The sequence below is a fragment of the Lissotriton helveticus genome, chromosome 2_1, assembly GCF_964261635.1.
Source record: "Lissotriton helveticus chromosome 2_1, aLisHel1.1, whole genome shotgun sequence".
NCBI classification, from domain to species: Eukaryota; Metazoa; Chordata; class Amphibia; order Caudata; family Salamandridae; genus Lissotriton; species Lissotriton helveticus.
In genome coordinates, this window is record NC_136059.1 from 332,036,422 (window position 1) to 332,049,056 (window position 12,635).

Here is a 12,635-nt window from a genome sequence, read left to right on the forward strand (position 1 = left end):
TGGTTTGGCTAGAAATGCATACTGAGGAATCCATTGTCTGCAATAAGAAGTAAGGCCAATAAAAGCACGTACCTCCTTCTGGGTCTTGGGCTGAGGAAGACTCGCTATTAACTGGATACGGTCTGGTGTCAACTGTCTACCCCTCTTGGACAGTAAGTGTCCTAAGTAGACCACTTGCTGGACACAGAATTGAAGCTTAGAAGGGGACACCTTGTGCCCCATCTCGGCTAGGAAATACAGAACTGTCAGTGATGCTCGCTCGCAAGCACGTTCAGAACGGGCTGTGATCAGTAGATCATCGACATACTGGAGCAGGGCAGTGTCAGTTGGCATGTGAATGTTGTCTAGTTGTCTCTTGAGTGCTTGACTGTAAATACTAGGACTTTCTGTGAAACCTTGAGGAGCGCGTGTGAACATATAGCTCCTTCCATTTAAACAAAATCCGAAAAGGAACTGGCTGTCTGGATGAATAGGAACACTGAAAAATGCGTTCTTGAGGTCTATGACAGTGAAGAACGTGGCTTCGGAATCAATGGCCGTTAATAGGGAAGAGATGTCTGGGACAACTGGGTACTGCGGAATAATACATTTATTAAGCTCTCGTAGGTCAATCACTAATCGATATACTGGGGGTGCATTTGGATCAGTACGTTTCATGACTGGAATGATCGGAGAATTACATACATTGGAGTCAGTTTCTACAACCACTCCTTGAGCCATGAGCTCGTCAATAATTTTGGATAAGGCTGCTACAGCCTCAGGTGGCAATCTGTACTGTCTGATTCGTGGTAACACTACACCTGGCTTGAGAGTCACACGATAGGGTGTGATTTGCATGTAACCTACATCAGTTGGACCTTGCGCCCATAGATGCTGTGGAACATTAGACAGTCTTGAATCAAAATCTCGTAATACATAGTGACCCTTAAAGTCACGTAGGAACAATCGTATTCCCTCTGGGGAACAGCATATAACTGCACCTAACTCTTTCAGTGTTTTAATGCCTAATAGATTTTCTGGACATGACTTAGTAAGTAACAGATCAGTAGTGCGGGACAATGGACCTACTTCTAGAGTAACTGGCTTTGATATTTCATTTACAATGGGTTTTCCTGAAAATCCAAGGGAAACATTTCTTGAGCCTGAGAGCGGAGCCCCTGGAACTTCGGCGTGACTAATTGTGGTCCTACTTGCCCCTGTATCAATCAAAAACTTTCTGTCTTTCCCTAATACTTGACTGTGAACATAGGGACCTTCTTGATCTACAGGTATCTCGATGAGAGGCAAGCCTACCTCCCTCTCTAGGCTGTTTCATGAATACTGCTGGTACTCTGGATACTCAGACTGTGCATACTGGTACATCTGCTGTGTAACGTGCTGTGTTGCAGCAATAGGCTGCGGTGCGGTAACTGTCTGTGGTGCATTCTGTGGCTGAGGAATCTGTGAAACTTGTTCTTGTCTAGGCGGACGTGGTCTTTCTTTAGTCTTACCAGTAGCTATGTTGTGTTTCAGAACTGCACACTCATTTATAAAATGACCTGGCTGTTTACAATAATTGCAATTCCCTTTAACGGGAGCTGCAGGATGACTGGCTTGATTCGGACCCCTCTTCTGACTGTCTTGAGGAACAGATTGTGCAACTAGTACTTTCATTTTCGTGTCTTTCATACGTTTTCTCTCGTGTTCTTGTTCTTCCCTGATTCTATTCTGGTGGTATTGAAGCATCTGCAACATCTGGGACGGGGTATTAGCTTGCCAGGTACTTTCGACTTTCAAAACTCGATTTTTAATTTGTGGGCTTGAATTCTCGACTAATTTAGTAACAAAAAGGTGAGGGTATGACTCACTACTTGCCTTGAGGCCACTGTTGATGCTAAAACATTTTTCAAATCTAGAATAAAAATCACTAATATCTTCGTCTTGTTTCTGTTTACAGGCTGAGATTGCATCCCAGTCTTCTTTTCTAGTTGTCAATAATCTGGGTAAAACTTGTATTAATAATTCCGGTAATTCTTTACATTTATCTCCAAGACCGGTACCTGGTACTCGTGCCTTATCTTCAGCTTCTAGAACTGCCCAATCGATCTTTTTCTCCCCCACCTCCCATTCTTTTTCCTTGAGCTTTTCATACACCCCTGCGGGCAGCAGAACCTTTAACATTTTAATTATATCTGGATACGTGTATTCTCCCATACGGAGCATGTCTTTTAATTCTCTATGGAACCCTGCTGGATCTTTGTCATGACAGGGAATTAATTTCTTCATCTCGAGGAGTTCCATCTTTGTAATCGGAGTGTAAACAAACACTCGTTCTAGTTCGCCACCCGTTCCTCTGACTGGGTGGACTTCTCGTAACGGATTCTGTCTCTCCATGTAAAATGGTTTACCTTCTGGGGGTGAGGCAGGAACAAAATGCGGATTCAAAAACGTTCTATATTTGTGACGCTGTTCTAGAATGACACTAATTAAATCGGTACCTAGACCTTTCCATCTATACTGGAGTAACTCGTTCAGGATATCATGTAACGGACCTGGATCAGAGTGTTGACCCTCATACAATGTAATGAGGTGCTGAATCATATACATACCCACCAGTCGTTGTTCGGCTGGGGGCATTTTCAGAAACATCTGTGCCACTATTTCGTCTGGAAAAGTGGTAGAATCAGTAATCCATCGGACTGCTGATCGGGCTAGTTCTTGTTCATGCATGGTACTTAACTCACTGTAACCGATTCGTGATTTCAGAATGTGATCGGTAGCTTGGAATACTTGTTCTAGAGAACCTTGTTCTGGTGCTGGAGAATGAAAAATAGACTTGTGTTCTAGGCGTAAATGGCGATCTGGAAATCTAGATTTTCCTACATACGCTATTCTGGCGGGATTCTCGTCCTCTACCTCTTCAGTATCAGAGTTACTTTCTTTCTCGCTTACTTGTGCTGCTTTACGCTGTTCGTGTAATTTTATTATTTCTTTACGGATTTTCTTGTACATACTCTCCATAGCACCGACGGTCTTGTGCTTACCCTCGGCTATATTATCACTCCACCTTGTCAGGGTTCTCATTTCAGCCGGATCTTTAGACGGGTAATCTTGTTCTCTTATTAGACAATTGATCAGAAACTTTAATATCATGAGCTGGATCTCGGCTTTCCTTTGAGACATGGCCTCGCTAATACTTTCTGGATCATCCCCTGTACGGATGAAACGATATATTCTGTCTAGATCTTCTTTCATATTCGGTAAGGTGACTAGATACTCGGCCACCTTTCTTACGCGGAATGAATATAAAACCATATTATCCTCGCCTGGGACTGGATCATAGCCGCATTCGGCAAGGGATTTTCTTATTTCTGCTACAGTCTGATGTCTGGGCGTACGCTGTGACGCTTGTGCATGTAATTCGGCTGTCGTTAAACGCTTGTGTGGCGGCGGGGTTTGAGGAGTACCTCCCCCTGCGGCCCCTAAACTAGAGTCGTCTACTGAGGCTCTTCGTCCTGGCAGAGTGGGAAATGGAAATGCAGGCTGGACTTGTATGGCGGGCTGGACCGGGGGGACCGTAGCAGGTACTCCGGTGTCTGGAGGAGCGGGAAGTGCCTGATTTACAGGGACTGGCGGAGCGCGAACAGGATTTGCATATTCTGGGACTGTGTCGTCCAAATAGGACGAAATAAAAATATCAGCTGCGGTCTGTTTGTGACGTAGTTTGGTCGGAACTAATGGTGGCGGGAAATTACTGGATGCCTCTGGGGTCGCTTTTGGCAAGCCCTCGGCAAGGAGAGGATACATACCCCTAATAAGGGCATGCCTCTGTCTGTCTGACTGTTCGGCTTTGACTTGTTCACCTATCTCGATTAGTTCTTTTTCTTGTGCTCGTTCTAAGGATTCTCTACTTAATTCTGACTTTCTGATTTCCTTTTCAGTTCTTTTATGAGCTTCTTTGCGCCATAACTCGATGGCATCTTTCTGTGACTGTCTGGCTTTCTTTTTCCATAATGCTTCTTCTACTCGCATGATGCATTCGGCATCCCATGTACCCGATACGGGCCATCTATACTTTTCTTCTAACTGTTTGGTATACTCTACCCATAAATCTAGATACAATATGGCGCTTATGCCATGCTTCTGATACATAAAATGACCTGGACTGTCCCTAGGCGGAACTGGAACTGCTGCTTCCAGCAGACCCTTTCTGGTTTTTAACTGACGTAATTTCGAAAAGAGCGGCATGACTGAACTATAATCTAGACACAATACAATACACAATAAACACGATACTTATTCCCCATTCATACCACGACATTAAAATACATGAAGAACATTTAAAAATAACAGTTCGAACAGAATACTACCTGGAATACGGAACACAGAATACATGAATTTTCTCGAGAACAGAACTGACTAGAACAGGAACTAGATGCACTGCTGAAACAGTACGAAACTTACCGGTCTCATAAAGAGACACGTCAGGACCCGCATCCACCGAAGTGGACACTTCGTTTGTGGGTCTGTGTACCACCAACCCACGGACCAGAGTCAATTAAATTGACCCTGTCTAGATACCACCCCAGTAACGGTACTCACCGGGCAGCAAGAACGGAAGGCCTCGGACTGGACTGGACTGCTACGACGACGGACGACGAACTTCGGACTTCAGTTACGGGTGGGCCTCCGGATACCTCGGACCTTGGACTCTCGGCTTGGGCTCTGGTCGGGACTCGCCGCGTTCCTCCACCGTCTCGTTTGGATGCTGGACCGCCTCCTCCGTCTCCTCCGTGGGCCTGAGGGATACTTGAAGCAGAAATATCTGCCGGTGCGCAGAAGAGTTCCGTCACGACTGCAGAGGGTCAGGGGGTCGGCGTGGCTTCACCGACGCGTGGGGAAAGGGCAAGTCCTTGTTCGGGCGCCATTATGTGGTAAATAAATAAATAATACCCTATTTTTGAATGTATAAATGAATAACAGATAGCTCAATAAATAAGAGTCAAGATTCGAGGTAGTAGGAGTTTCGCAGGTTTATTACAGCATAAAGGACAGGAACAGGACAACCTGCATAGGAATAGGATGGCAGGGCCCAGCAGCGCTGCTGGTGTCAGGATCGGGACAAGGAAAAGGATGACTTTTTTAATAACAGTGCATGAGCATATATACATAACGCAAACACATAGCATTACATTGCAATAAGCGTAGCAGTGGGTGGAGCAGAAGGTGTGACGCGTAGCAGTCGCGAAAGATAAGGGTGAAAAGAGGTGTAACAGGGCGTATACATAGACATGTGATGCAAACGTAACAGAATATGTCATGAATGGGGCGGAAACCATGGAGGGGGCTACCTAAGGAGCCGGGACCTCTAACCTGATGGTGCGCGCAAACTAGCAATGACGTATCACTAGGAGAAGCTGGGGGCTATGAACTCTGTGCTAGGAGCAGAGACTGAAGTCTGGAGAGTCAGGGCGACATGTACCTAAGCAGTATCTAGTATCTGATGTTTAGAGAACATGTTGATATAAACTAGAAGTTAGGAGGGGAAAGGCTGACTTGATTCTAAGACTGGACCATGCATTATTCTACATGTAGTACGTGATGAAGAATATTAAATGACCATTAAATGCAGTATTTCTCTAACGTGGAGACGTGAAGGCTAGACAATGACGGAAACTATTGATGCGATTCAGTAGCTTAGGAATGCAGAGAAGGAGGACTGAACTGATAACTGGAACTATAACATACTTTTGGCAGACTCAGAGGCAGAGCCAGGCTGAACCGGGCACTGTGAGGCAGGAAGTAAGTGAAGGGTCGAGGATACAGGTGGGGGCTGTATCGCTCCTCAGCGAGGCTTTAGGAGACAGGAGCTGAATCTGATGTCCGGGCCCTTTTGAGGCCTAGAAACGGGGACTTTACAATGAAATAACGTGCACACTGAGAAACGTGGCAACGTAACTTTACATAGGCCTGATATTCGTAGTATTCACGAGGACTAGAAACTGGCATATTAGAGATGGACACAACTATAATTGCGTCATTAATCGAACATGGGGAATGCATATGCATATTTAATCATGCACACATAACATATGATGGATGACACGTAGGGACACAGAACATGGCAAAATTTACTTTTCCACAACACACCCAATCAGCTAGGTGTCTTGCTTCATCATTGGGTCGGCTCCTCGTCGGGTTGGCGCAGCAATACCAGATCGGCACCCATGATGGGGCCTTTTGGCGGAGATCTTTTTTCCTAGTCGTTGGGGGCAGTGCGTGTGAGGGCCATAGTGAGTGTAGATGCGAAAAATGTGAGGCTAAAACAGGAAATAGAGGTCCACTCAAAACAACTTTAATGAACGTGGCCACTATCCTGATTAAAAAACAATAATGCACGCACCCCTGTTTTGAGGTTACAGGGTATTGCGCTTTGGAATCAGGCCAACATGTTTCTTGCATTAGGTGAAATAGACGGCAATTCTTCAGGACCGATGTAAGATCTATCTACACTTTTTGGTGGTGGTCTAAATAGGTGAAAAATAAGTGACCACCCATACAGCACCCTAAAAAGTGCTACCTGTAGATCTAAAACATCACCTGTAAAAAGAAAGACTCATCAAGAGTACTGTGTCATTATTCAACAGTCTACAGTTCGGCAATATTAGTGCAACACTGCAAATTACACACGTATATGAACTTACCCGATTAGGGTCAGCAATGTGTTGCAACGTGTACCGGCAGGTGTAGACACTGAAAAGTGCAGTGTCCTAGTAAATGAAGAGATTTAAAAGAAGTAAAAAATTAGTATACAGGAACCAAGGCCTGCAGGCAGTTACTCACCTCTGGTTTGAAAAACAGATTGGGAACAAGTTAGTGTAGTCCCCCTCACAACAACCGTCAACCTAGAGTATAGATACGTGTACTCCTTGCGCATTGTTGTCTAGGGAGCCCAGGTAGGTTCTTCCCCAGCACGCCCCTATGACCCCCCTGTACCCAGAACTGGGTGTCAGGTAGGTTCAAGGCGCACACCGCAGGCCCCCCCTGGGATTCCCACCTGGCAACGATGGCGGGTAAGTCACAACGCATACGAGCTTCACTCCACGGCGCTTAAGTACTCAATGGCAAGGTCGGGTCTCGTTTTCTCTCTGCCCGACTACTGCAGGCTGCTCAACATGGCTATCACCCCATAGGTTGCGTTCTTTAGGGCCGGGGCAGGACCAGGGGCGCCGTAATGTCTCATGAAGCGTCCAGTCAGAAATACTCGCATAACATATATTCCTCAGTTGGGAGATTGCGAGTTAGGCTACTCCTCCTCGGTTACACCACCAAGCATCAGATACTCACGTTCTGGACACCGTAATACAGCGGTCAACCTACCCCTTACTTTGCCGGTCCCGGGAGGTATCAGCTCACGTTGGTACTGCATAGTTATACCTCCGGTTGACTGCAGGAGGGGGCGGGTCTTCTGGTTTCAGTGTGAGGGACGCTGGCGCGCTAACCCGGTACACCGTGGGCGCCATGTTGGAGATTACGCTATATGTATCACACTCAAGTATGCACATACATAGGTGTTGCAAATGAAACAAAAGTATTCAAAATAGGGGAATTTCATACCTCAAACAACGAGTCAGTTTTATACTCGAAATCGCAAGTGATAAGAGTCTTCACAAATTATTTACTGTTACAATGATATCTCATGTGTGAAGATTGCCATTTAGGCAATAGCACACCGGTGAAATGTTCAGATGCATAAAACTGAGCACCCGCTCAAATGTTCGGTTGTAAATATCCAAACATGAGCACCATTTTAGGGAGGTCGTGGACGTCAGCGCTGCTCATAAAATGGGCCACGTCATAGCAGTTGCAAAAAATATATAGTAGGTTGCCCTGCCATGGACTATGTGTCCCAATGTAAATATTTATGAAAGGATAAGTATGTGAACAGCACATCATGGAGAGATCTGGTGAACAATGTTACCTACTCATGTTTGCATTTGTCCTAAAAATTGGGTATCTGAGGGGATTGATCACAAAGGCATCGTGATTTATGAATCCTCAAGTCAACAGGCTCCAGGGTATGTCCTCATTCAATCCCTCCTTGTCTGAGGATAATTTTAGCGCCCATCTCTGTTCAATTCTGAACAGTGTGTTTTTGTTCATACCAGGATGCACTTCAAGACCGAACCAGCTCAATGAGTCAGGGCCTCAAAATATGTTGTCATCTTGGTGTTGGTTTTGTGACACCTGAAATTACTCCTGTGTTCTGTGATCTGGGTTTTCAACGTCCCGTGGTCATCCCCATGTATAGGAGTCCACACTAGCAGGTCAGTACATAGATACAGTTTGTGCTGTTACAATTAGTATGTTTCTTAACATTCCACTTAACCCCGTTGGTAAACCGTTATCTTTTTCCTTGCTTTAGTAAAGGGGCAGACCGAACATGACCCACATGGGTAGTGTCCCACTATTGGTGGTAGGTCCCATAGTGACCTTTGAACACTGGTCTGCTGGTTTTTGGGTCTAGTATGTATGAGCATATCTTTCAGATTGCTTGTGCGTTTAAATGCAAACTTTGGTACAGGGAGGTCAAGTTTTCCTGTATTCAGAATCCCCCAGTGTTTTTTGATGATACTTCTCACTCACTTTGACTCGGGGTGAAGGTATTCACACAGGTAAGTGAGTCACCGGGTTCTTTCTGTCTGATTTCCAGCAAGGTTTCTCGGTTGTTATTCCTAGCCCTCTTGTGAGAGAGTGAGATGGTACAAGTAGGATACTCTCTTTTGCGTAAGTCCCTTTGGTAGTCTACCACCGAGCTGCAGTTCCTTCTAATCCTAAGAAAGATCACCATCCCACCCCCTTTATCGACTGTATTTATAACTAAGTCTCTGTCGGGTTTTAAGGTGTCAGTCGCTTACTTTTCCCCAACGGATGAATTGTAAGGGACATATTAAAACTCTATTCGTTTTTCATACCTTCCTGCAAAACCAGTTTTTCTCAGGGGGCAGGGTAGTGCTCGGGCAGCGGCAAGTGGAGGGTGGGTGGAAAGGTGATCGGTGTATGTCTGAAGATTCGGTTTTGTTAGCAAAAAACTGATGTAACCTAATGCATCTAAAGAACTTAAGGAGATCCTCATGTAGATCAAGAAAGTTACTCCAAACTGTGGGGACGAAGGATAACCCTTTACTTAAAACATCAATTTCCTGAGAGAATAAATTATGTTTTGAGAGATTGAAAATGGGAATCGTTTGACATTCAGGCATGGTAGCAGCAGGCCCTACTGGGGGTACCACATCCTAAAAAACTTGAGTCTGGTCTGCCATTTTCCTGGGTATTTGTATTGGTAGTTTGTTCTTGCCCTTGATCTGCCATGGAAGCGGTCTCTCCCTAAAATTGGGGGAGGGGTTGAGGAGGAGGCCTATGAAGTGTTTTAGATGCACCATTCTCTTTATCTGCTCAAATCACAGTGCACCCTTGTTTGAGTTGAGACAGAGAGCACTGCTACTTTCACATGGAACTTGCCTCTCCGATTGATTCTGTTCAGGCAATTCCCTATCCATGTATATAACTTGTTTTCTCTCCTCCTACAGTTGTGCCTCGGGATAGAATGTCCTTCACCCCACAATCATTAATTGAATGAGGCCCTGTGCTGTGATATCTCCCCTCCTGCTGCAGTGAGAGCTCCATGATACTTTACTGGGTTACTAACTCCCTGGTGTTCTCCTCCTCAGACATATGTATGGGGTATAGCGCTGGCGCATTAACTGTCTTGTCCTTTGTATGGTTTTAGATTCCTTCGCTTACTCCAGGGTACCTCATTAGGACCCTTTTTTTGGAGTCTTTCTCTGAACAACTTCTCCCCCCTGAGGTTACCCCAATTTTGGTGAGCTGCCTCTTCATTGGGTACTTATGTACATCTGTTTTCGTGACTCTTATTCCAATAATCAGGGTAATTTTTCCCTTCATTTACAGTCCAACTCATGATTCATTTTTGGATGGGTGTACCCCTGTGGACGTACACCATTAACTTATGCCTAGACAGTTGGATTCACCACTCTTGTGAATCCCTTTATGTGAGTATTTTCCCACTTTGCTCCCCTGCCCACTCCCCATCCTGTGCTACTAATACCTCCACCTTTGTGTCTTCTCTTTACTCATAGGTGCCCACGACAATTGCTGGAACCAATTTATAGTCCCTACTATTCCTTCTGTGCCTGCTTTATTTGGCATTACAGTTTTTTTTACTATCCCTCATAATATCTTTTTTTCATCCATTAGGCAGCTATCACTTATTGTTGTGTGATCTATGTTCTGATAAATACCTCAATTCATGAAGGTCGAAACGATGTTAACCTGCACAAGTGATAATTTGGGCTTTGAATTATGACATGATTTTATATCTTTCTCCAACTGTGTTGATTCAAGCATAACTTCAGTTTTAATTCTGGTCTGATACACTGTAGAAATGTTTCTTCATATTTTCACTTGTTTCACTTGCGCTGTATATATTTTTTCACAAGCACAATGTGTTCACTATTTCACTTCTAAAACCACAACCATAAAAGAAAATTTGAGGCTGCTACTTGATTCATGCAAATCTGATCCGATTGTCGTTTCTGGCAATATTACTACATTAAAATATATCCTTGGGACTATTTTTGTTTTCATTTAGTGTATCTGATAATTACGTTACCTTTCAAGTTTATGCCCTTATTGATTCCCGTTGAGACTTTGTTATTTGTTACCACATTTACCCAGGTCTCCTCTGAAACTCCACGGGTCTCCTATAGCTGTTAATTGAATTAACAGCTATAGGAGACCCGTGGAGTTTCAGACTACATTTGCATCGATTTGAATTAACTTAATTCAAATCGATGCAAATGTAGTCTGCTACTGCAACATGTGGAGTCAAGGCCCTGCTCCAGCCCATACATGGCCAAAGAGGAAAGTGATGGCCCTGAGAGGAGCACATTCAAAAAGCCTGCCAAAACTGCTGGCAAAGCATTTGACAGAAATGCTGCGCTATGCACCGCATACGGAACAATGACTCAAACAAAGCAGAACCATAACAGCAGCGACAACCAGGTACGAGCAACAGAAAATGTACTCACCATCAAAGATAAATGGTAACAAGGGTTGTGGTTGCAGAAATTGCACAGGATGTCACGGACAGCAAAAGCTATATGAACAGCATGGGCTCTCGCTGGCAGAAATAGAGAGCACAAAATACAATGCAGCCGTGTTCCTGAAGCCACCATCGCCTTTCGACACTTCTGAGAAGCAGAACATTGGTGCCAGATGGGTTGCGTGCATCGAAACATACAATGATTTCATAGATGCACTAGAAGAAGAAGATGAAAAGAAGATCATCAAATACTTTAAAAAAACTTGCAGGGGATGGAGTCAAAGAAGTGCTAAGGAAAGTTTCACAGACTGAGGCAAAATCATACCAGAGGGTAAAAGAGGCGCTGGAGGCCAAGTTAAACCCAATACCGAATGTCAACTATGAATGGTACATCTACAACCAAGCACAACAACAGGTTGGCAAAAACAAAGGACGGATTTGTTGGAAAACTTGATACCCTTATTAAACATTGCAAATTCTGTAATTTCACTAAACAAAAAGCCATGCACCTCAGAGTCATTGATGACTGCCTTACATATTAGTTTAGAAGGCGCATGTTTAGAGAAACACACAGCTTAGAGAAAAGGCTGATGGATACAGGAGCAGAAGAATGAGCAGTCTGACAAGCTGCTGAGGTCAAAGCAGGAACAGCCCACAATGAATCAGCCTTGCCTGTAAAAAGCAAGCACAAGTAAAAGCAAGATACACTTAAGTCAATGTCTTCGAGGAAATCCAAGTTATGCTTCTGATGTGGATTTCAATTTCCACATGAAGGTGAATGTCCAGCCTTTGAGCAGGTTTGCAGAGGTTGTGAAAAAAAAATAAAACTCATACCAGTGTGCAGAGCTAAAGAAAATCAAGTGAGTAACAATGAAAAGAAAAGATGGAGACGAGAATGCTTCAGACGCAACCTTGCCATGCCCACAAGACCAAAAAGCAACATCAACAATGACAGGTAGAATCCAGACAAGATCAGTTTTCGTTAAACTCATCGTACAAAGCCTGTACGACCTCACTTTTGAGTATCAGCAAAGAAGATGCGTGTGCACTAATAATATCTACCAAAGAACGGTGTGCACATGTGTGGTTAGCTGCCTGTGCGGCAAATCACCGCTCAAAGACGGTTTATCACCGCTCAAAGACAGTTTATCAAGTAAAGTGACAAACTACATTTGGACACTTTCCCAAAATCACACTGAAAGTGAACTATCACCCCATAGATGTAATCATAGATGGTAGTACGTCGATAAATATCATGGCAGTGTAAAAAAGTAACAGCTTATCCCCTGTGCCTTGCCTCCCTGTATCAGGCATAAAGGTATATACTTGGGCTGCTTCTGAGCCACTACAAAGCCAAGGATTGTTCACAGCGACATTGAAACACAAAAAGACATTGGTGCGAGCCACCATTAGGGTTCAACAAGGGACTTCATAGAGTCCCTGTTTGCTCAGTTTTGCCACCGCATTTGAAATGGGTTTGATATCCCTCAACTACAACCTCTGTGCTCAGTTTGAGATCATGAGTCGGTTT